Below are 22,064 nucleotides of genomic sequence, written 5' to 3'. Positions count from 1 at the left end.
TAAAAAGCAGTGAAGTGAGAGTAAACCTGAACAATTTAAAAGCAAGTTCCTCAGTACCACCTTACCTTCTTCCCTTTCACTGCCAACACACTACAGACTTCTTGTCTAGATTTTTTTTTCTTATAGACACTATTATTTTTCTATATGATCAATATCTAGATGAAATAACAAAATAAGTATGTTTTCCTTGGTTAATATCAAAATATTTTCCTTGGCCATAAACATGAATCTAGCCACATACCTTTCACAAAGAGTCGGACACGACTGAGCAACTGAACTGAACTGAACATACCTTTACCCAAGTGAATACCTTGTCAAAACTTAAAGTTCAAAATTAGTTTAACTTTGTTGCAAAAGTATGTATCCTGACTCCTCCCCCTTACCTCTTCAGAGCAGTCCTTCAACTCCAGGAAGAAATGACTCGCACAGGGTCACTCAGTTGATCATGGAAGTTCAGATACCTCCAGAACAAAATTCTTTGACACAGTACTGTTCCCTAAAAAAATAGTGCATTTCTGAACACAGTTGTCACAGCACACAGTATGACCTAAGGAACGTCATCATCATTTACATAGCTGGGTTTGTAGAGGTTACTGGTAGTTCAACAGGAAGAACCTTTAGTTCTGTGCATCATACCTCCAAGAAAATTAACAAAATACAGTGAAATGGGATTAGAATTAGAGTTCAAAGACATAATACAAGAAAATTTAGTGCTGTATAATGTGTTTAAAAATCAGGGATATCATAAATGACAACAGAGGAACAGTTCAATCAATCAATAGAGTGCTGTGCAAATGTAAAAATAATTTCTCAACAAGTATTTGAGGGCATGTAAATATGGTTACAGGCTTACCAGGTGGCTCTGTGGTAAAGACTCCACCTGCCAATGCAGGATACCTGGGTTCATCTTCTCTGGGTCGGGAAGATCCCCTGGAGAAGGAACTGGCAACCCACTCCAGTAGTCCTGCCTGGGGAATCCCATGGACAGAGGAGACTGGCGGGCTGCAGTCCATGATATCACAAGAAAGTTGGACATGACTTAGCGACTAAACTGCCACCACAGCAAAAGATGCTTATGGAACCTGAACTTCTGTTTCTGGAGAAACATGGCAGGCCAAGTGTGGCTTCCAGCGTGGGCTTTATGAGACCTGGTAACTTTTTATGCTCTCAGAATGCTTGCTCTTGGAATCCAGCCACCCTCTACAAAGCTCAAGCTGTGGTACAGAATGGGGACGGCCACATGGAGAGAGACTTTAGAAAGTGAGAGGGCATTTTTGGTGTTCAGACCCCAGTGGATGCCACCTAGAGTAGATGAAGTGCCCACCTGAGCCCACGCCAACTTATAGAATCATTAGAATAATAAATTGCGGGTTTGGGGGCCACTGTGTTTTGGTGTGGCTTGTTTTGTAGCAACAGGTGACTGAAAAGGTGGAAAAAATAAAAAAACCCTCTCAATACAAATACAAAGTTAACATGAAAGCTATCAAAAATGAAGAGGAATTTGAGGCCAAAGCAATAATCTGGTGAGCTGAAAATGCAGCTGTCCCCAGAACTACAGTTTGGTTTTTGGTGTAGATACAGACTCTAAGGCAAGAAATTTAGGTTTTAATGCCCACCTGGACCTTGGGCCATTCAAGGTAAGGAGCTGAAATTGACACCTCTACATAAATATATCTGGGATTCCCAGCTCAAGATATTAACAAGGAGATTTGAGCTGGCCTAGGGTGCTTCATGGGGAAAGAAAAGGCTCCCATGGTAAGCAGAAGTCACATACACACCATGTGTTTGAAGCACAAATTTATGCCATCTAAAGTCATACAGTAATATGCAAACCAAGACATTAATTTATACTTGATTATAGACCAGTGTGACCCCCTGGGAGAGTTAGCAAATGGAAATGTAATGTAAAACTATCCTTTAGAATTCCTCCTGAAGAAATACATTTCCAAAGATGAGTTTATAAAATACACAAGGAAATGATCTATTACGAATGAGAGTTGATGGGTAAAATTGCAGGATGATTAGCACTACAAGAACTTGAGGGTAATGTTGAAGATTTCATAAAATAAATACATTTAAATGTCAAAAGATAAAAAGTAGACATAAAACTGTAAGAAAGCAGCAAACTATGAAACATTAACAATTTGGAAAAAGCAAGTAAATGTATAGCAATATAAATGACACATGAGTAGATATAAGGAATAGAAACAGAATAACTAAGATATTTTTTGTTCAACAAGAGCTCTAAAAGGAGATGTTGATAGTATTTGAAAGATACTGCCAAGGATTTATCGGAATTGATGAAAGTCAAAAAATTTGAGTTAAAAGAAGAATCATAAGTTACAAGAAGGGCATGTTTAAAATAAATTCCCCGGACTTTCCTGGTGGTCCAGCGGCTAAGACTGCACTCCCAACGCAGGGGGCTCCAGGTTCCATCCCCGGTCAGGGACTAGGTCCCACAGGCCTCCCACATGCCGCAACCATGAGTTCGCATGCTGCAACTAAAGACCCCGCATGCCACAAGTAAAAGATACCGCACACCACAGCAAAATTGGAAGGTCCTGCATGCCGCAACTAAGATCTGGCACAAACAAAACAAAATAAATTCACACTTATGCACTGCAGAACACCAACAGAGAGGAAAAATTAACACAAAGAGAAAGAGTTAACCACAACTAAATAGGTATTGCAAGGACAGCAATTTCCCAAGATCAAGAATTTAGGTCAGAAGATAATGGAATAATTCTAAGTCTTCAAAACATGGGTGAAAATAATGGTCAACATAGAGTTCTTCACTAGTTTCAGTATCATTTAAGAAAATGACATTTGTCATTTTCAAGAAAAAAGAAAGATTTGCTACTCACATACCTTTTCTCTAAAAGCTACCAAAGGAGGCATAACAGTAAAAAGAAAATTGAGCCCAGAGAAGAGTATGGTGTAGGAAACAATTGCAAGCCAAGGAGAATGGTGAACACAAATGAAAACCATAATATATATAGATTACAAATTTGTAACAATATTAATGAATGGTTAAAAGAATAATTATTTATGTCTATTTTATAATATACCACATAACACTACCCACTTCCTATTGTGTCTATTTGTATATACATGTCTGTAAAAGTATAAAAACATGCATGTTGTGGATTCACACTAATATCAGGATTCAGTAATCTCTGGGAAGTAAGAGATAATAGATAAATTAAAACTATCTGTAAATGTTTTAATTTATCCATACTGTTTTATTTTTTTTTAATAAAGATTGCAAGGAAATTTGAAAAATATTAACACTAAATCTGGATGGTAAATATATTCTAGATATACTTACCATTGTCTAATTTCCTTCATGTTTGCAATTTTCATTATTAAAATTAATAGTTTTATATATAGGTAGAAAGAGAAAAATAATATAAGGAAATACTGTGTAACATTAATTACAGAAGTTAGTTATCAATAGAAGGATCATGCAGGATTCCTTGTCTACTTTTGGGTATTTTAAATATTATCTACAATGAGCACTATACTGCTTTTCCATACACATACACACCTCAAAGAGTATTTTTTTTAAAGATTCATAGGACACTAGAACAGAAAGTTAGCTCAGAGATCATCTCCAATTCATCCTTGACAAGATTAATTTATGGTAACAAATCAGATCAATTGTTCGTTCCAACAAGGGTAGGGTTCATCACATTTAAATCAGTTCTAATGAGGTGGATGAAACAGGAGCCTATTATACAGAGTGAAGTAAGTCAGAAAGAAAAACACCAATACAGTATATTAATGTATATATATGGAATTTAGAAGGACAGTAATGACGACCCTATATGCAAGACAGCAAAAGAGACAGATATAAGGAACAGAGTTTTGGACTCTGTGGGAGAAGGCAAGGGTGGGATGGTTTGAGAGAATAGCATTGAAACATGTATATTACCATATGTGAAAGAGATGACCAGTCCAAGTTCGATGCCTGAAACAGGGCACTCAAAGCTGATGCACTGGGATGACCCTGAGGGATGGGATGGGGAGGGAGGTTGGAGGTGGGTTCTCCATGGGGGACACATGTACACCTGTGGCTGATTCATGTCAGTGTATGGCAAAAACCACCACAATATTGTAATTAGTCTCCAATTGAAATAAATTTTTTAAAAAAGAGTAGGGTTCATAATTGAAGTGAGAACTTTCTGGGGCAATGGGAGTGTTTTATGTCTTGGTAGTGGTGTAGGTTAAATGCATTTTTCAAAAGACTTTGCAGTATACTTGTGATCTATGCATTTCCCTATAGGTTCTTCTAAGGCAGGATATCTTAGAGTCCTTTCACAAGTGGAGAACACAGCAGATGCCTACTTAATAAGAACAATCTCAAAGCAGTGGGATGACCATCTATGTCTTTTGCAAACCAGCATCATGTACATTTTTACTGTTTCTATGTTGAGCCCTGGAAACTGGAACACGTGATAGGGCCAAGAAGAGAGGACCCATGGCTTCAAGATTCAGTTTCTCAAATAATACTTTGAAGACTTGAGTTAATCTCCCCCATCAGCAAGTTGTCCATGTTGTGTACATCTATTAACAATGATTTATATGGTCTTTAAAGATACGCCATGCTACCAATAACAGCTCAGATACCCCAAGCTCTCTGATAATTAAACATCTTTCTAGGCATGTTTGGAGGGTGAAAAACATTTAAATGGCTGTATTTAAAAGATACTGCTTGCTCAACCTATGATGACGTCTTTAACAAATGGCTTCTCCTTGTCTTCGGCAGGGGCACACGATGAAGCAAAGGGACAACGAGGTGGCAGTAAATGACAGTCCTCAGTGTGCAGGCTCCTGGCCCTGGGGAGGTGCGAGAAGACGCTGGCGCGCACGTGCACTGTGCAGGCGGGTGGGGGTGGGGGGAGGCGCGTCCCACCGAAGGACGGGGAATCCTTTGCTCTCATTTCTCCAGCTGCGTTTTGTTCTGTTTACGCGCAGAAAGAAAAAAAAAAAAAGAAAAAGAAAAAAAAAAGTTTTCTTTCATTTGGTGGGGGACCCACGTGAATGCAACTTTCAGGCGCTATCCCTGTCGTTTCTGTCTTTTCTTCTCCCGACTCCGCCCCAGGGTCGCAGTGGCACGTGTAACGCACAAGTGTGTTCTGGTCCCTGTCTGCTTTCTCAGTTATTTCACAAAGCTGGTTGGTACAGTGGTTTCTTCCAAAAAAAAAAAAAGGAGAGAGAAGGAAGGTGACTGATAAGCTGCATTTGAGGAAACATCAAACCCTATATCAGTAGAATCCATAGAGGAAGGAGGCAGGACAGAAAATGGGCAAAACCCTCAGAAATCACTTGGGAAAAGGTCAGGAGGATTGGTTTCAAATGGGCTTGTATTCAGGGGTTCCCGAGGTCCAACGCTGTTCCATGGGGCTCTAAGGAGGAATATGAAGGCAGGGTTTAATCCGGAGCAGACCACGGAGGCATAACGAGGAAGGCGGACGGACCCTGGTCTCTTCCTTGGTAACAAGACGGGAGGTGCGTTCTTGTCCGACACTGACTTTCAGCAGAGCTCACCTGGTTCAGGAAGTCTTTACTGTGTTTTTCCTTCAGGGAGAAGCAATTCCTTGTGACACAATTCTAAGGGCACTTTCCTGGGCCTTTTAGTTGAGAGGGAGACTGCTGCATTTAGAATCAAAACAGTTCTCCTTGAAATCTTTATACATCTGCTTTTCATAAAAGAACATCTTGTTTTTACCCAAGGACTAATGACCCACAGAGCAGATTCTCGTTTGAATTTGGAGGCAATTAGAGGCCTTGCTTGCAGTTCTGGCTTCCTGGTTTGCATTTAAATGGTGTGCTTTGTTCACGCCAAGTTCAAGACTAATTTGATGGCTGTCCCCTCTCCCAGCACACATTGAAGGGAAGCAGCGGGACTAATAAGCCAAGATGTCCCTGGTACAGTGGGCACAAGGGATTAAGGGTGCGGGAAGACATCAGAGGTTGTCACAAATATTGTCCCAGAGCCAACAAGGATAGAACCCTCAGCAGGCAAGAAGCCTGCCTCCCTGGCTCTAAGACCAGTCTACTCGTCCCTGTGGAAACTTCCATTATTTCTTGCATATCTTTTTTTTTTTCCTTCCTGGTTTTTGCTTTTTAATTTTTTACACTGTTGTGTTGGTTTCTGCCGTACAATAGCGCAAACGAGCCGTAATTACACAAATACCCGCTCCCTCTGGCGCCTCCCTCCCCTGCCCCATCCCAGCATCTGTGTCATCACAGAAGGCCCCGGACTGAGCTCACGGTGCGGTACTTCCCTTCAGCTGTCCGTCTACACACAATAGTGTATGTATGCTGATGTGGCTTTCTCCACTTGTCCCCCTCTCTCCCTCTCTCTTCTTAAACCCATCTTCCTTATGAGGGCTTCAGAATTGTAAGTGAAGTGCGTATTTTTTTCTTAGTAGAGGGAGAAAAGGAATGGATCACATGGAGCATTTCTACAATAATCAGGGGTTCTGCTTTCTACATATTCCATGGAGTTCTTCAGTTTTGCTCCTTCCTCTAAAGAAAATTTCACTTTCTCGTCTTCCTATGAATTTTGTTTTGGCTTTTCTGAATTTGTTGCCTTATTTGATGGCTTATTTGGTCTACTGGAATAGTAAGTTGTATGTCTACCTATGTAGTATGTTTTAACATCCTCTTGTTGTTGAGGATCATCAACCTAAGCAGTGACATTTAAGTGACTTCATGATTTTGGAACACACCTGTTCTCCCTTCTGCCATAATTCCACAGTTTGATACCGAAACTTATATATCCTTTACTGCCATTAGACACTGCTTTCTAGAAAACCAAGAAAAAGCCTCATTTACACTAATCCAGGAAATGATGCCACAGGAATATAGACAGTTTCTATATTTCACATCATCTGTATGACTTAGTTGACAGTCGCCATCGTTCTTGTGAAGGGTTGGGTTGCCCAACCATGTTCATTCGGGTTTTCCATATGATGTAACAGGAAAACCTGAATGCACTTCTTGGCCAACCCAGTACTTGACAAGTGCAATCTACTAGGAGGACATTTTCCTGTGCCTCCCAAGTGTGCGTGCTACTCATGCTCAGTAATGAGTCACATTGGAAAACAATGTGAGGAGGCAAGAAGGATGGGGATCTTTTTTTTTTAACGGACAAAGATCTAATGTCTCTGGCAGGAACAGTAGGGATCAGAATTATGTCTGTCCTGGTGTTCCTTTTGATGTCAATGACAGCCATTCATCCAGTTTTCAATGTGGGTGGGTATCAATGAGAGGAAGGAGTTCTCTGCCTGAAAATTATAGAAAAAGAAAGTGGGCTCTGCATCCAGGAAATTGAGTCAGGAGTAAAGACCATCGACCCTGCTCCCGAATTGGTTTACATTTCACTTTATGATTAGATTGTGTTTTCACTTTTTCCCTCATTCTGCTTTTGAGTTGCTGTTTGGCTAGAAGATTTTATGCTTAAAACAAACAATGAAGCGATTTTCATTTCAATAGTAAAACATTAAAAATCTAGCTTTTGGCCACATAGAAGATACCCACAACACAGGAAACCTTTATCTCACTGGTGCTGTCATTGTACAAACCGTGCAATGGAAAATTTGCCAGACTGATTCATTCTCCGAACGTGAATTCTGGAAGTCAGTTTCCAAACACACTCTAGCCAGGCTAGGTGACTCAAGGGTTTATAGGAAGGAGAGTGGGAGGCAAATAGCCCCTTATTTAAGTCCTGTTTGCATACAGAGGATGGAGGTGGGCTTTCCACATAATAGTTCTATTTAAAAAGGTACTCATTGTAGGAGAGACAAAGGGTCTGTCCTCTAGCTGGTAACTACCCAAGTGATGGACAAGCCTTCCTTCACAAAAGCTTACAAAGAAGGCATCTGAAACACAGTCTGTGATACTGGGTCACCTATTAGTCATCGCAGCTAATTGTACATCTTTCTATGAAACACTGAAAAGCCTCTTTGTGAATTAATACAGTTCTGCTTGATGCACTCGATTTGAAATGACATTTCTCTGTATGTGGTGCATGTCAGCTTTGCTTTGAAAAATAACAAAGTTAGCAGAATATGTCCAATATATTTTCTTGGGGAATAGGGTTTTTATCATACGATTCATTAAGGATTTGCCTTACCCTGACATTTGTGATATAAAGGAAAATCAGAAAAAAAGTAATTTTCTTGATCAAGATATGTTTTTACTTAATGCAAATAAATGTAGTCTGTTGCTTGCAAGGGAAAAAAAAAGTCTTCTGAGATCTGGTATAAACTGCTAAATAGAATAATACGTGCCTCTTTTGTTAAACCAGCATTTCAGTACTGGACTGCTTCTGAATATGTTTGTTTCTTTTCATCCGTGCCATACACTAAGAAACTTAAACAACTGTTGCCTTCATGCTATATTTGTTAGAGCAGAATATGAATAAAATTTGTTTGAGAGGATAAGGTGGAATTATCCGTGTTTTGTGAAATTTGTTCCTTAGCTGTGAGCAGTTAATGACTCAAAAAATGTTCATTTAACAGTAGATATCTGGTTGCAAATATGTGTATTTAAAATTGCCCTTGCAAGTCAACTGTAACTTTCCCCACTAAGACTGATCAATGGTGTGGCCGTGTTTTCAAAATTAAACTATACAGAAGTTTGAACAGACATAAAACCTAATGTATAATTTTTCTCTGAATGCTAAGTAGTTAATTACCCTAGCAACAGCCTCTGAGGTGAAGATAGACATTGTTGAGATAAAGCCAGTGGTTCCATGAACATTGGTCCATCCTATAGAACCCATCATCCACTACTGGAAATCTTTTGAGCATCTTTTATGTCACATAGCCAGCCTGGCTATGTGACAACTGTAGCCACTATCCTCCTCAGCCTACTGTTGACAGAATTATGACTGAATTACAAAATTGTTCAGAGACTGGCAACGGAGCCACAAAAACCGCTGTGGGAAAAACTTAAAGTTCTTTTGAAAATGGAAATCTGTATTCCATCAAGTTTAATTCCCTTTATCTCCTACAGAGGAAGAGCTATCAAGTGTATTGTTCTAGAAGGCAATAAAGAAGGTTGGTCCTTTTATCCAACAAAGTCAGAAGCTTAATAGTTAAGGCAGAATCAGGTTTTTTAATCTGCTGGACCAAAGGGACATTTTTTCAGTAATAAATGAGTCTGATGAGAAGAAAACTGTAGGCAGGACAGTCTTCTCTCACAGTGGGCAACCCCAACACAAATACTTCAGTGTGGAAGACAGATGATTTGACATGATTCTAGCATGGCCAAATACAGTTTGTTTGTTTGTTTTAGTCTATATTCAATTTTTCATCTCTTTGTCCATCACTTATGTTTCTTCCCCACTTCTGCCCCTTTACCTTTAAAAGATGTCATTGAACATCAACTTAACTTTGCTGGTGGTTCTCAGGACTAAAAGGGTAATGATACTAATTTATACTGTTCTTGCCAGAATTCTGGCCCAGTGTGGGGCTTTGAGAAACAAATACCTCCATTCCTTGGTTTGAAAGATAGAAATACTAATGCATTCCCTGAACTCACTTCCAAATTTAAACATGAATTAAAATGCCAAGATATTCCTCTTTGCCACTGGGAAAAGCACTTGGTAAATTATTTGCATTATATTCTATTTGAAACTGTAGGCAAATATCCCTTTCTCCAGCTCAAGACTCTCCACCAAATGAATAAACAGTCCTTACCTTTGAGTGGGAAATATGAAATCCTTTCTACTAAAATCAGATTGATTATATTCTTTGCAGTCGAAGATGGAGAAGCTCTACACAGTCAGCAAAAACAAGGCCTGGAGCTGACCGTGGCTCAGACCATCAACTCCATGACTGGAAGATCAAACCTATCAATCCTAAAGAAAGTCAACCCTGAATATTCATTGGAAGGACTGATGCTTAAGCAGAAGCTCTAATACTTTGGCCTCCTGATGTGAAGAGAGGACTCACTGGAAAAGACTCTGATGCTGGGAAAGAAAGATTGAAGGCAAAAGGAGAAGAGGGTGGCAAAGGATGAGATGATTAGATAGCATCACCAACTCAATGGACAAGAATTTTAGTAAACTCTGGGAGATAGTGAAGGACAGGGTAGCCTGGCATGCTTCATTCATGGGGTCACAAAGAGTCGGAGACAACTTAGTGAGGGAACAACAAACCTTTGAGTAGGAAATACGAAATCCTTTCTACTGAAGTTGACTTAAATTCTGCCCCTAACCCATGAGGATGAGAGAAAACTATTTTATAAAATGTAGAGAAATGGGCAGTTTGCCATTAGCACACAAAATACTGAGACTTGGTATAAATCTTTTTAAGCTGCTGTTTCTCTGGTAAGAATGAGAGTGGATCTGTGACTAAATCAGAAAGGAGTGTAGCCCTATTTCTTGGGTAAGGTGCACAGAAGGATATAGATTTAGAAGGGGATAGAGAATTATACCAACAGGCACTTCCCTTCACTGGGGGAGGAGAACTCTTCCTTGCCCCACTGAAACTGGACTTTATATAACTTGCTCCGGCCAATGATGTGTGGGCAGAAGTAGCATCTGTCACTTCAGGCAGAAGCTTGAAGACTCACATTCGTTTTTTCCTTCTACCATAATGACCAGCAACTTCTCAGACAGGCTGCTCTGTCAGCCTAGAACTGGAGTGAAGAAGATGTGAAGTTGAGTTTCAGCCAAGTTACACTGAGAAGGTGACAGGAGTAAGAAGGAAATCTGTGTTTTGAGATCTGGGCACCATATCACCCAAGCCTACCCTAGTCTGTTCTAACTGATATGTCTGCCATTTAAAGCATTTAAATAAAAAGTCCAAGAAGTGGCATGATCTGCCTTTCCAGTCTCATCTGTCAAGCTGGCTCCCAAAACTGGCAATACAATTACCTTCTGTCCATTCCCAGAACTGGCTAAATTCATGTTCATCCTTGAGATCTCAGCTGTAATGTCACTTCCTAGAGGTGCCTTCCCCAACTACCTTATATCAAAGGAATCCCCTTTCCCAATGTCCTTACCTACTGAATGCCACATTTGCTACATCAGAACAGTTAGAATTATTTGTAATTGTTTGTTTACATGCGAGAAACAAACATTCATATGTCTCAATTCAGGTGGGCAATATAATGCAACTTTCTCCCACACACACACACCAAAAATAAGAGCTTGCTTCTATCCAATTGGTTAGAGGCGATCATGGGAAAAGAATTTAATTGGTCAATAAAAGGTATCTCAGTTTTTTTCAGTTTAAAATACTAATTTAGGGATAAATATTTAGTGAGATCCTAGGTTTAAATGCCTTACTGAAGCCACTTCTTGATACCAAAATTATTGTGCCCTACCCATGTAGATAAAGGCCTTTCTTCTTATCACTATGCAATAAAACTAGCAAAAAAAAACCCTGAGTTTTAACTATGATAAAACATCTTAAATGCAGTTTCCTGATTTTTAAGACTTGCTGAAAACAGATAACATGATTCTATACATAGAAAATCCTGAAGATGCTACGAGAAAACTACTAGAGCTCATCAATGAATTCATTAAAGTTTCAGGATACAAAAATAATACACAGAAATTTCTTGCATTCCTATACACTAACAATAGAAGATTAGAAACAATCCCACTTACCATTGCATCAAAAAGAATAAAATACCTAGGAATAAACCTCCCTAAGGTGGCAAGAGACCTGAACTGTGAAAACTATAAGATGCTGATGAAAGAAATTGAAGATGACACAAACAGATGCAAAGATATATCATGTTCTTCTGCTGGAAGAGTCAATATTGTCAAAATGACTATACTACTCAAGGCATTCTACAGATTCAGTGAAATCCCTGTCAAATTACAAATTACCAATGGCATTTTTTCACAGAATTAGAACAAGCAATCTTATTCATAGAAGCACAAAAGACCCTGAATAGCCAAAACAATCTTGAAATAGAAAAACAGCTGGAAGAATCAGGCTCCCTAGCTTTAGACCATACTACAATGCTACCATCTTCAAAACGGTGTGGTACTGGCACAAAAACAGAAATATAGATCGATGGAACACCATGCAAAGTCCAGAAGCAAACCCACACACATGTGGTCGATTAATCCAAGAGGAAAGAAGACTATACAATGGAGAAAAGACATTTTCTTCAATAAATGGTGCCAGAAAAACTGGACAGAAATCCATAACAAATGAAATTAGAACACTTTTTGACACCACACACAAAAATAAACTCAAAATGGAGTAAACACCTAAATGTAAGACCAGATACTATAAAATTCTTAGAGCAAAACGTCGGCAGAAATTGTTCTTGTTTAGTTACTAAGTCGTGCCCGACTCTCTGCACCCCATGGGCTGCAGCATGTCAGGAAAGGGAGCCCTCTTCACTGCTGGTGGGAACATGGATTGGTACAGCCACTACTAAGAACAGCATGGAGATTCCTTGACACACTAAAAATAGAACTACTGTATGATTCAGGAATCCCACTCCTGGGCATATATCCAGAGAGAAACATGGTTCAAAAGGATACACGCCCTCCAGTGTTCATTGTAGCACTAATTACAATAGCCAGGATGTGGAAGCAACCTAAGTGTCCATCAACAGATTAATGAATAAAGGAGATGTATACACATACAATGGAGTATTCAGTCAGTTCAGTCTTTCAGTCGGGTCTGACTCTTTGTGAACCCATGAATTGCAGCCCGCCAGTCCTCCTGTCCATCACCAACTCCCAGAGTTCACCCAAACTCATGTGCATCGAGTCAGTGATGCCATCCATCCATCTCATCTTCTGCAGTCCCCTTCTCCTCTTGCCCCCAATCCCTCCCAGCATCCGAGTCTTTTCCAGTGAGTCAACTCTTCACATGAGGTGGCCAAAGTATTGGAGTTTCAGCTTTAGCATCAGTCCTTCCAAAGAACACAGAGGACTGATTTCCTTTAGAATGGACTGGTTGTATCTCCTTGAAGTCCAAGGGACTCTCAAGAGTCTTCAACATCACAGTTCAAAAGCATCAATTCTTCGGCACTCAGCTTTCTTCACAATCCAACTCTCACATCCATACATGACCACTGGAAAAACCATAGCCTTGACTAGATGGACCTTTGTTGGCAAAGTAATGTCTCTGCTTTTCAATATGCTATCTAGGTTGGTCATAACTTTCCTTCCAAGGAGTAAGGTCTTTTAATTTCATGGCTGCAATCACCATCTGCAGTGATTTTGGAGCCCAAAAAAATAGTCTGACAGTGTTTCCACTGTTTCCCCATCTATTTCCCATGAAGTGATGGGACCAGATGCCATGATCTTAGGTTTCTGAATGTTGAGCTTTAAGCCAACTTTTTCACTCTCCACTTTCACTTTCATCAAGAGGCTCTTTAGTTCCTCTTCACTTTCTACCATAAGGATGGTGTCATCTGCATATCTGAGGTTATTGATACTTCTACTGGCAATGTTGATTCCAGCTTGTGCTTCTTCCAGCCCAGCATTTCTCATTATGTTACTCAGCCATAAAAAGAATGAAATATTGTAAAGTGGTTGGCCTCTAATTGAAATAAATAAATTTAAATTAAAAATAAATAAAAATTTAAAAATTTGAGAAAAAAGAATGAAATAATGCCATTTGCAGTAACATGGATGGACCTGGAGATTATCATTACTAAAGCTAAGTAAGTCAGATAGAAAAAGACAAATATATGATATCACTTGTATGTGGAATCTTAAAAAATGATGCAAATGAACTTATTTAAAACAGAAAGACTCAGATACTAGAGAGTGAACTTACGATTACCAGGGGGAAAGCAGGAGAAATAGATTGGTAGTTTGGGATTGACATGTACACACTGGTATATTTAAAACAGATAACCAATAAGGACCTATTGTATAGCACAGGGGACTCTGCTTAATACTCTGTAATAACCTAATTGGGAAAAGAATTTGAAAAAGAATAGATATTTGTATAACTGAATCACTTTGCTATATACCTGAAACTAGCACAACATTGTTAATCAACTATATGCCAATAGAAAATTTTAAAAAATTTTTTAGACTTGCTAAAAAAAAAAAAAGCAGTTTCCTAAATACTTTGCCACAGAGGATATCAAGAATAAAATGATGGACTGTTTAAAATATAAAAACGAACACTAAATATACAAAATGTAGGATAAAACTAAAAACTGTACTTAGGGAAAATTCAGTCTGAAGTGTTCTAATCATTTAAAATAGTAAAAAAAAAAAAAAAAAGAGAGAGAGAGAGAGAAAACCAAAGCATTCAAATTTAGATTTTAGAAAATGATCCAAAGAAAGTGAGGAATATACACAAGCAAAATGTTAAAATAAATCTATTGGTTCTTTGAAGAACCAATAAACTACATAAGTTTTCAGCAACTATCATAAATAATTTCAAAAGAATAGCAACAGAGGAAATTTAAGTACAATTAAAATTTATACTAACTATATAACCAATAATAACCTAATGATAACAGATTTTTTTTTTTCAGTAAAAATGCAACATGAAGCAGAAAACCCACATAAAACAAATTCATAGCACATATGAGAAAAGATATCAAAAAGCCTCCAAGCTAACTATCTATGTCTGTGTGTCTATTCATCAAAATAGTATGTGTAGGGCTTCCCTGGTGGTTCAGTGGTAAAGAATCTGCCTGCCAATGCAGGAAACACCAGTTCAGTCGCTGGTCCAGGAAGATCCCACATGCCGCAAAGCAACTACGGAGCCTGTGCTCTGGGGCCAGGAACCACAATTGACTGAGCCCTGGTGCTGCAACTCCTGCAGCCCACACAAGGCAGCCCCAACTAGAGAGAAGCACAGCCACAGTAAATGGATTTTTACAATAGTTCATACAAAGTATCAAAAGCCTAGGAGTGATCCCAGGGAGTACTCTCAATTTTCTTTAATTTCATAGTATTTTCATAGTGGAATCATACGGTTTACCCTGTTTTTCATTTGGTTGTGTCACAAGCACATTCTTGTCAAGCAAGGATTTTCCAGTCATCTAATATCACTTCATCTTTTTGCCTGAGTTTATATGATCATTTCCCTATTCTATGACACCTGATGGTTTTTCCTATTCTAAATGCAACTGTAATGAACACTATTGGTCACAAACTGTTATCTTCATCAGGGTACATTCCGGAAGACAACTGCAGGGATTCAGAAACACTCAATACTTATCACCAAGTTAGTTTGCAAAGCTATGCTGGTAGCAATTAGAAAATGAGAATTTCTATTTGGTACAACCCTCAGTGACCTTGAGGGTCGTACAAACACCGGCACTAAAAAATAGTGTGAAAAATGACTTGTCGTTATTACCTTAAATGACATTTCTTCACTTTCTAGTAAGGTTGGACAGATTTCTGTCAGCTATTTGTATGTAGTTCCTGATGAGAAATTCATCTGTTCATGATATTTGGTTATCTGTCCATTGGAATTTTGATTTTTCAACAGATATTTCTGAACTATTTCTACATGAAGGTATCCTTTGTCATGTTTCCTCCATATAACCTCCTGCCTGTGCTTTGCTTTGTAAGTCTGATCAGGACATTTTCTGACAAGCAGACTTCTTTTTATGCTTTGATGCTGTCAAGTCTCTTCCCCCTTGTACCGCTTTCATCACTTCTGTAGTTGACATTTATTATTTTTGCTTGCTGTGCATTCCTGTTTCTTCAGGTGATGAAGCTTTTCAGTTTGGTAGAAAACTTTGCATTTTCTGAAACTGACCTTTCAACTCTACTCTCTAGAAGGGACAGACATGGATCCAGACTAGCCAATTACAGGATTTAATATTCCTGCCTTCAGTGATTGGTTTAGAAAGAGCCATGTGACCCAAACTGAACCAATAAGTATCTGCCCTAAGACCATATGTGGCTACTGAAAGAGAGAAATTCACATGTCTCAGTGATTATGTAAAGCTGGAGATTTGGGCAGCTTTTCTCCTAGCTCAGTTTCTGTGAGCCAATAAATTCCTTTTTTAAGCAATTTTGAGTTAGGTTTCCAAATCTTGTAGCTGAATGGTGCTCTGATTTCTCAGATTAAAGAATAAAGTTCTTAAAATATCTTGAGGGTCTCACATGGTATCACACGCACCCTCTTACCATCCCCCACAAAAGCATCTCCTCCTACTCTTCCCATGGGCTTCACTATTCCAGCCACACTGACCCCTTCAAGGACACCAGCTATGATCCTCACTTAGAGCTCTGGCCTAGCTCCTCCAGAATTCTCTTCCTCTGGATATGCATATGGGTACTTTGTGCACCTCCTTAGATTCATTTCAAAGCCTTCCCAGTGATACATGACCATCCTCTCAAATATTGCAAAGACCTCTGGCCCTCCTCATGCGCTCTCTTTTTCCCCCTTTCCCATGACACTTACTACTTTCTAATAAACTACATAATCTACTACTTATTAAACAAGGAACTATTGAAAAGCTCTCCTGGCTCCATGAGGAAAAGACAGGAAAAAATGCTCAACAAGGGCAGGAATTCTTTTGTCTTGTTCACTGAAGAAATCCAAGCATCAAAGTAATACCTGCCACATGATAAGTGCTTATTAAATATTTGTTGAACAAATGAAGAAATTATGCTCAATACTTTGTTCTGGGAAATCCTTGGCAAATTCCCTGTTGTCACACTGATGACCACCTAACTGGGTTTCTTTCCTTTCTTTCTTTTGGGGAAAAAAATAGAGAGAGGAGATAAAATTAAACTGTAGGTCTTAAGCAAGTTAATGGCTCTGTACCCTGTTGCAGAAGACAAGTATAAGAAAAATGGGAGAGCTAAAAAATGTTTGCAAGATTATTGTGAGAACTCCCTTTGGTTCAGAAAGTATGCCCACTCTCTATTCAAAGAAAGAAGAAAAGAAAGAGGAGGAGAAGAATGAGATTAAAAGGGGTCTGTTCATTCATTCTGCCTCAAAGTAAGTATGATGCTTTGAAGTTACTATGGTCCATTTTTTCATCCAAGGGTGGGTGATGACAGAAGTCACAGGAGGAAAGACCGACTAGACTACTCTGAGAAAACACCACCATCCCAGGGGGTGAACACAATGAAGGTTGACTTCTCATTTGCATCACGGCCCCTTGCAAGCTGGGCAGCTTTCCTACAGGTAGTGACAGGGACCCCTGGCTTCTTCCACCCTATGGTGCTGTTAACCTGTGGCATGTTTTCTCCAAGGTCACCATGGAACAAGAGAGAGAACAGAGACTGTGAGAAGCCAAGCATAGGAGAGACTGCCAACTGCTGTCCATGTTTTGCTGGCCACAAGTCAGTCACCTGGCCTTACTCTACTTCCTGGAAAATGTGGGTTGGCCAAGTATCCAGCAGGAAAATGAAACATGTTTGATGATCACCTAGCTTTGCTTCTGCCTTGGAAGCAAAACAACTCCCTCTTTTGAGACGTAGACATGGGCTGCCCTCTTTTTCCACTGCCCAAGAGCAAATGAGCTTCACTGGCTTAGGGAGAGCATGAGGTCTGTCTGTTTTAGATGATCAAAGCAAACTCATGTTGGGAGGAGGGCTTAATGATGTGGTGAGGAAAGGTTGTTCTGCACTGTCTTGGTTAGAAACATAAGGATGCAATAGAATGAGACTTGGACTGGCCTCTATCACTTGTTCAAATCAAAAGACAAGGTCCAGGGGAAATGTGTGTGTCAGATTTTTCAAGGTCTGAAAATGCACAGCTTTTGAAAGGCAAACATCTTTCTCTGCCTGGAGACAGGGAACTGTTCCAGATGCTCACCTATATTTTTTCTTTGTTTTTTTTTTTTTTTTTAGATATCCATTTTTACATCTACATCTTTAATGTGCCTTAAATTTATTTTGGTACTTGTTAGCTGATGAAAAGTAATTTAATTAAATAACTTTGAAAATATCCCCAGCACCAATTATTAAATAATACATCTGCATCCCATTGCCTTGAGCTTATTTCTTTAAAACACATTTATGTTTATACAAAGATCTATTTTCTAGGCTATGTCTTCCTTTGGTTTCTCTAGTGCCACTTTGTTATTATTAATGTAGTTTACAATATGTGCTGATGTCTATTAAGGAAAATTCAGTGCCTCCACCACCTTCATTTTTAAATGTTCTTGGCTATTCCTCATTGTTTAATGTTCCAGATAAACCTCTGAATAGCTTTGTCACACTCCTGTCCTATAGATAGTCCTCCTTTCTCAATCCCCTCCCTCTGTCCACATCCCCAGGAAAATGGATGAGCCAGCCAGGGTAGTCATACCACACATAGTTCAGACAGTAAGGAGAGAGGGCCTCTGTTATAAATGCAGCTTCCTGAAATGTTCCAGAGAAGAAGGCTCCTGCTCATCCCTGGCCTTCAGACCAGGCTGGGCTGTGCTCCGAATAACAATCGGCTTCCAAATACTCTGCTCTGAAGCCATTTCCAGTTCATTTTGGCATTCAGTCCCTTCTATCTCATCTGAATCATTTGATTCTGCATAGTGAGTTGGGAAGCAAAAACTTGGTAAATATCACTGTGTCTTGAGTAATCATCATTCATTTTGCAGACAACTTGAAGAGCTCAGAGCTGGTACACAGGACTCTATAGAGACCAAAGATACAGGAATACAGCATTTGGTGGCCAAATGCTCCTGCTGCCACTGCCTGGATCCGAGTTCTACCTGAAGCAAACTGAAATGTTGTGGCTCCATCTCACCTGATGCTGGGTGCTGGCATCATCCAGTCCAACCAAAACTCATCCGCAGCCTAGCCTGGCAGTCACAATAGCATCAGGGATGCTGGGTCCTCTTTAAAAGATCCAGGAGAGCTGCGGGGAGGGAGGTGTTGTTCTGTTTTTCAAACAGAAAGTTTGATAAATATGGAAAGAGTATGACATTTATAGCTAATATCAATGTTATTCATTGTTCAAATCACTTTAGTATATGTTCGCTCATTTCATTTTGACAACAATGAGATAGATGCTGTCGATATTCCCATTTCATAGATAATCCAACTAAAGCACCAAGAGATTAAGTATTTTTCACAAAGTTGATGAACCAGTAATCAGGAGGGCTATGATTTGAACACAGGAAGGCTGGAGCCAGAGATGACTCTTCCACTCACTGTGTTAGGGATTCTGAAAGCTGAGTGGGCATCAGTATCACCTGGAGGTTTGAAAAACCACAAATTCCTGGAGCCCAACCTCAGAGTTCCTCACTCATGATGTCAGGAGTGGAAAGGCAAGAGTTTACACTGCTATCATTTCCCAGGTGCTGTTGCTTCTGCTTCCCGGAAGCCACACTTTGAGAACCACCATCAGGCAGGACACAGAAATGATGGGCATAGGAAGCAAGGAAGGATCAATAGACCTGGAGGATGATGAAGGTCTGCAGCTAATCCTCCGTTTCTAAAGTCAGATTATCTATGCTTCCAGGGCCTGAAGCAACCCCAAATCCTCCAAGATGCCACCTTCTTCCTTATCGTTGTTCTTCAGTCACTCAGTCATGTCCAACTCTCTGCAACCCTATACACTGCAACATGCCAGGCTTCCCTGTCCTGCACCATCTCCCAGAGCTTGCTCAAACTCATGTCCATTGAGTCAGTGATGCATCCAACAGTCTTGTCCTCTGTTGTCCCCTTCTCCTCCTGCCTTCAATCTTTCCCAGCATCAAGGTCTTTTCCAATGAGTTGTCTCTTCACATCAGGTGGCCAAAGTATTGGAGCTTCAACATCAATCCTTCCAACGAATATTCAGGGTTGATTTCCTTTAGGATTGACTGGTTTGATCTCCTTGCAGTCCAAGGGACTCTCAAGAGTCTTCTCCAACACCACAGTTTGAAAGTATCAATTGTTTGGAGCTCAGACTTCCTCATGGTCCTACTCTCACATCCATACATGACCACTGGAGAAACCATAGCTTTGACCACAGGGACCTTTGTCAGCAAAATAATGTCCTGATTCTTAATTAATATGCTTTCTAGGTTAGTCATAGCTTTTCTTCCAAGGAGCAAGCATCTTTTAATTTCATGGCTGCAGCCACCATCTGCAGTGATTTTGGAGCCCCCCAAAATAAAGTCTGTCACTGTTTCCATTGTTTACTCATCTATTTGCCATGAAGCAATGGGACTGGAGGCCATGATCTTAGTTTTTTAATGTTGAGTTTTAAGCCAGCTTTTCACTCTCCTCTTTCACCTTCATCAAGAGGCTCTTTAGTTCCTCTTCACTTTCTTCCATAAGGGTGGTGTCATCTGCATATTTGAGGTTATTGATATTTCTCCCAGCAATCTTAATCTCAGCTTGTGCTTCATCCAGCCCGGCATTTCTCATGATGTACTCTGCATATAAGTTAAATAAACAGGGTGACAATATACAGCCTTGACGTACTCCTTTCCTAATTTTGAACCAGTCTGTTGCTCCATGTCTGATTCTAACTGTTGCTTCTTGACCTGCATATAGGTTTCTTAGGAGGCAGGTAAAGTAGTCTGGTATTTCCATCTCTTGAAGAACTTTCCACAGTTTGTTGTGATCCACAGTCAAAGACTTTAAAATAGTCAATGAAGCAAAAGTAGATGTTTTTCTGTAATTTTCTTGCTTGGTCTGTGATCCAACAGATGTTGGTAATTTGATTTCTAGTTCCTCTGCCTTTTCTAAATCCAGCTTGTTAATTATAGGCAGTTACCTAAAAATTGAAGATAATTAAGGGTACTGGTTGGAGCATTAAAACACCTGGGTTTACATATCCGTCCTGTTGTTTACTACTTCTAGACTACTAAGTCACTTCAGTCGTGTCCGACTCTGTGCGACCCCACAGACCTGCTGACAATCTAACTTCAGATGTCATATTTGTAAAATGAGAATTATTTATCACTTAGGATTTTAGTAAAGGTAAATTTTACACACACACACACATACACACACACACTTTGATTGGCATACAGAAGTAATGGTGGTTATTTATTTTATAAAAAGAAGGTATCTGGTCTCCTTCCTTCCTTTGACACCAGCCGAGAAATCTAACTTGGAGATGCCACCACAGTAAGATTTTTCCAGGGTCACATCAGGTACCCAAACTTTCTTTACAGCTTCTGTGACAAGGATAAAAAAAGAAAGTATGTGTATTTGACAGTCTGCTCCCTGCTCTGGCTGAAAGGAGAGGGAATTATTGCCTGACTCATCTCATGGGCCATCTTTCCCAGTGCAGAAGAGACAGGTGAACTGGAAAAGTGGAAGGTGTCAGAAATGGAGGAGCAGTCTGCACAATGGGAGTCTGGGCAGCTGTTCAAGTAAAAGAGAGAGAGATCTTAGGATAAACACACTCAGCCTTATAAATGCAAATCTCTTCTCTGTCAGCAATGAAGCTACTTTAAAATTTTTTTCAACCACTCTTTCATGCATTTGTTCATGTATTAAATCTCTGCTATGAATCGGCCACTTCTCTCGGTTCTGGAGAAACAAAGGGGAACAAAACAGGCAAAGATCTTCTCCATGGGGGGCGGGGTTTGGGGGGGAGACGTGAAGAGCATGGGGGTGGTGGGGGGGAGTGAGCAGGATCAGAGACTGAAGGCCTGAAAGAGACCCTGCGGCCATCAGAAGGAAGGGCATCTGGTGGAAGGAGCAGCAAAGGCAAGAGCCCGGAGAGCTGCCAGCGTGAGTGAGTGGGAGAGGGTGAGGGAAAACTTGGGAGTCCCGGAACACCAGGTCCCATCGTGACGGCCTTGGAGCAGGATGCGTTGACATTCGCAGGATGTTATGCAAAGGAGGGACATGATCCAACTTTGAAAGTGAGTCAACGTCAATGCAGTCTGATGGAGCTGGGCTGATACCAAGTGAAGCCTTTGACTTGGGACTTGCATATAGAAGAGGTTCCCTGGTGGCTCAGATGATAAAGTCTGCCTGCAGTGCAGGAGGCCTAGGTACGATCCCTGGGTCAGGAAGATCCCCCAGAGAAGGGAATAGCTGCCCACTCCAATATCCTTGCCTGGAGAATTCCATGCACAGAGGAGCCAAATGAGCTACAGTCCTTCAGGTCACAAAGAGTCGAACGTGACTGGGTGACTAACACTAACACTATGTTAGAGGAAAAAGAGAACGAAATATCAGAGGTCTA

General features: G+C 40.1%; 1 protein-coding gene across 3 annotated transcripts in view; it reads left to right on the top strand.

The window, feature by feature from the left end:
• The window catches only part of MACROD2 (mono-ADP ribosylhydrolase 2), a 2,315,241-nt gene extending 2,306,781 nt beyond the window's left edge, over nt 1-8,460 (top strand). For all 3 annotated transcript variants that reach the window (XM_086335015.1, XM_086335014.1, XM_086335013.1), the window contains one exon: nt 4,769-8,460. The gene's annotated coding sequence lies outside the window, so the exon portion shown is untranslated. The remainder of the gene's footprint in view (nt 1-4,768) is intronic.
• The last annotated feature ends 13,604 nt before the right edge of the window (nt 8,461-22,064 follow it).

Source organism: Bos grunniens, chromosome 13 (assembly GCF_055505025.1).
Source record: "Bos grunniens cultivar Pamir isolate PY7600 chromosome 13, Bosgru_T2T1.0, whole genome shotgun sequence".
NCBI lineage: Eukaryota > Metazoa > Chordata > Mammalia > Artiodactyla > Bovidae > Bos > Bos grunniens.
This window is presented reverse-complemented; position numbering and strand designations above follow the sequence as displayed.